A 3430-nucleotide genomic window follows, 5' to 3' on the forward strand; every position below is an offset into this window, starting at 1 on the left:
AAGCTTACAGTATGCCTGACACACCTTTCTATGATGTCAGCTAGCTCTTAGGCTTGCACCATGGTCTTCCTGGACCTACACGGTTGGGTGCAGGCTAGCCATGAGGGGGAATTTGGGATTCAGCATCATATCCCTCATTTGCATAGGATTGTCTGCTAATGTCTAGTTACAAGTCTGAAATGAGCCTTCCCACTTAGTAACCACTATTCACTGGCCATGTTGTCTTCTGCCAGCCATTGAGTATAATGGCAAAATCGTGATTTTGGATAGAATGCTTTTTTTCAAGTTTTTATTTTTTATTTTTGGGCCAGTCCCATTTGCGTGCCACTACCCTATGCTTAAATGGCCGAAAATGGCCAAAATAAATAAAAGTTTTTTATTTTTTTATTTTTGCAACTGTTTTCCATGCCACTGGCCATATATTTGGCCATTGGCATGCTTTACATGTTATATACACCTTTTATTTGGAGCTCTCATGGCTCCATTTTGTAGTTTGCAGAAATGTACTTGGTTACTAACAGAGTACATTTCTGCAGATTACACTAGTCCTGCATGGCCAGCTGCCAGCTTCTTGGATCACAAATTCACCTAATTTGCATGATTTTCACCTGCAAATGGGGTAATTTGCATGTATAAGCTGTGTCCCTGCAGGAATAGTGCAGGAGCACTCGTGCACATCCAGGAGCTTGTTCCTGGATCTCTCTGTGGCCATACTGCCTCCAGCAGTCATGCACTATTCCTGCATACTGTGCAGAGCTTGCTGAATCCCTATTTAGTTAGTTAGTTGGTTAGTTTGTTTATTTACCAGGCTAGTTCACTGATCACAAGGTGTTCCTCTGCTAATAAACATCTCCATCACATTTTGGGTGTCTGAAAACATTCGAAATGCTGTAGTGACAAAACTCAACAGCTCAGATAGCATGATCGTTTGTTTATTTCCTTTGCTAGATGTGGAAAAAGTAGGAAAGTCACAAAACTGTGACTAAAAGGAGCTTCATTTCATTGTTCACTGCTGCAAGAAGTATGGGAAATCCCTTTCTTGGGTTCTAAAGGTAATTCTACAAGAGCAAACTTCAGGAGTTATTTGTTTTCAGAAACACTTCATTAGCATTTGTCAAGTGATCATTTAACTCAGGTGCAAATTCAATAAAGCTTACATGGTAATAGGTTCCGTGTTCGCATCATGGCGAGATGTGAACATGAGAACAGTGGATTTAAGATTCAGTAAACTCCGCATAGAGGTGCGCAAGCACGTGCATTCACATGCACCAACGGAAAGATCCATGAAATGCAAATTTCAGCATAAGTAGATGAATTTTATGCTAATAAAGCAGATCAACACTGTGGAATGATCCAACAACCCTACACACAACTGTGTAGGCTCAGTGTATGTGAAAGTTTTCCACGTACAGGAGCCTACATGGAAGCAAGAGCATACAGAAGTCCTGAAATATGGACAGAATGCCGATAAAAAGGAAAGAAAAGGTATTTACTGGCTGAGGATGTCCAGAAGGATCAGGAATATGTGTAAATGTACCATAAATATCATATTTTTTATTTTCACACAGATTTTCACAATGAGCCACTATGAGCAAAGGGTTCTAAAAACAATAATACAAATGTAATTAAAAAGTTTGGTATGATATACTGTCACAACTACAGTAATACCCTGCATTGTATCTTTAAATCATTGCACCAGTGCTGTTGCCCAGCTTACATGGCTACTATCCATGTAGTTTCCAGGCTATCAGCACAGTTATTATGTAAATGATGCAACAAATGAGTGGATTTGTTGAATCACAAAAATCAGGGACTATGTGGGGATGTGCACCTCATGTAAGCTTCTACACGGTGTGTGTTTTCCATGGATGAGAATGTTTGAGGATCTCACAAACCCAATAAGTGGCATTGTGCTCCTGTAATTCCCTCTAATCCTGTGACGATGACTATGAGGTGTTAGACTATGGTGCAGATAGCCTTGGGTTCAACTACATGCAATGTTGACATTTAATCATACTGTGCCAGTGTTGTAGTTTATAGATATGAATTGCAATTATCCATAATTACCATATTTTGTATGTATCATGACAAAAGGGATGATATTATAAAATGTATAACATGATTTGGTGTCATTATGTGTAGTTATGCTCTGCTGTGAGTTTCTGCGCAGAGCGCAGCAATGTTTACTGCAATAGGACTTGTAAATCCTGTCAGTTACACCCTAAGCAGGTGAATGTCATTTAAAGCAGCTAATACCAGATGGTGATCCTAAACAGCAAATGCATAAAGTATGCATACAGCCTACAGTCTGATTTTCCATCAATACTTCAACAACATTGGAGTAGAGACTTGGAACTTTTAACTGACATAATGCTAGGGGCTGCTGCAGCTATTCTACATCTGTATGTGCTCGAGGCTGAAGTCAATGCTGCTGGTGCTGATGACAATAGCCCTAAGCCAAGGAGGAGGAGAGTACTCAGGCCTAGAGTGACCTACCAGGTGCTACATGATATGGAGATTGTAGAACTCTACAGGGTGGACAGGGACACATTAAGTCAAAGTTAAAGTAAACTTTATTGTCATTTAGAACTACACACGTGTAGCCTAAATGAAATTTCGTGCATCAGCTCAATTTTTGAGATTACAAAGGAAAGTGCAACAACACATACAAGTAAAGGAATACACATAACTATTCTCCCAATACATGCAAGAAACAGCAGAGATATTTACCTGCAGTCATATATGAACAGAATATCCTCCCCTGAGTTAAATTAACTACCCTATTTAAAGTAAAACAAAATAAATTTTGAAATGCCTAAGTTATTTGTCTATAGTTGCACTTGAGTGAGTTAAATAATACTGATTATGGATATAGTAAATAAATATTGCACTTGGAATATATGTAAGTATATATTGCACAAATAAATAAAAATTGACTTATTATATGTTCAGACCCATGGGACTAGTGCCTGAGTTCAGAAGGCTAATCACTGTAGGGTAGAAACTGTTACGGAATCTTGTAGTCCTGCAGCGGATGCTGGGATATCTCCTGCCCAATATCAGATGCTTAAACAGTCCATGCGCAAGATGCGTGTTGTCCTGTATTATTTTGGTTGTCTTTCAGATGCTTCCTGCAGAATAAAGATGTTGCACTGATGGAAGACTGGAACCTGTTACCTTCTCTGCAATCCTCACCACTCTTTGTAGAGCCTTCCTTTCTGTAACTGTCCAGTTTCCAAGCCACACTGTGACATTACAGGTGAGGATGCTCTCTATTGCACCTCTATAGAAGGTGGAGAGAATATGAGGAGGAAACTTAGCTTTTTTCAGCCTTCTTAAAAAGTGGAGGTGTTGGTGCACTTTCTTGACCAGTTGGCTGGTGTTTCCTGATCATGAGAAATCATCTGATATGTGTACAGCCAGGAATTTT

The sequence above is a fragment of the Protopterus annectens genome, chromosome 2.part2 (assembly GCF_019279795.1).
Source record: "Protopterus annectens isolate FY-2018-M chromosome 2.part2, PAN1.0, whole genome shotgun sequence".
NCBI lineage: Eukaryota > Metazoa > Chordata > Ceratodontiformes > Protopteridae > Protopterus > Protopterus annectens.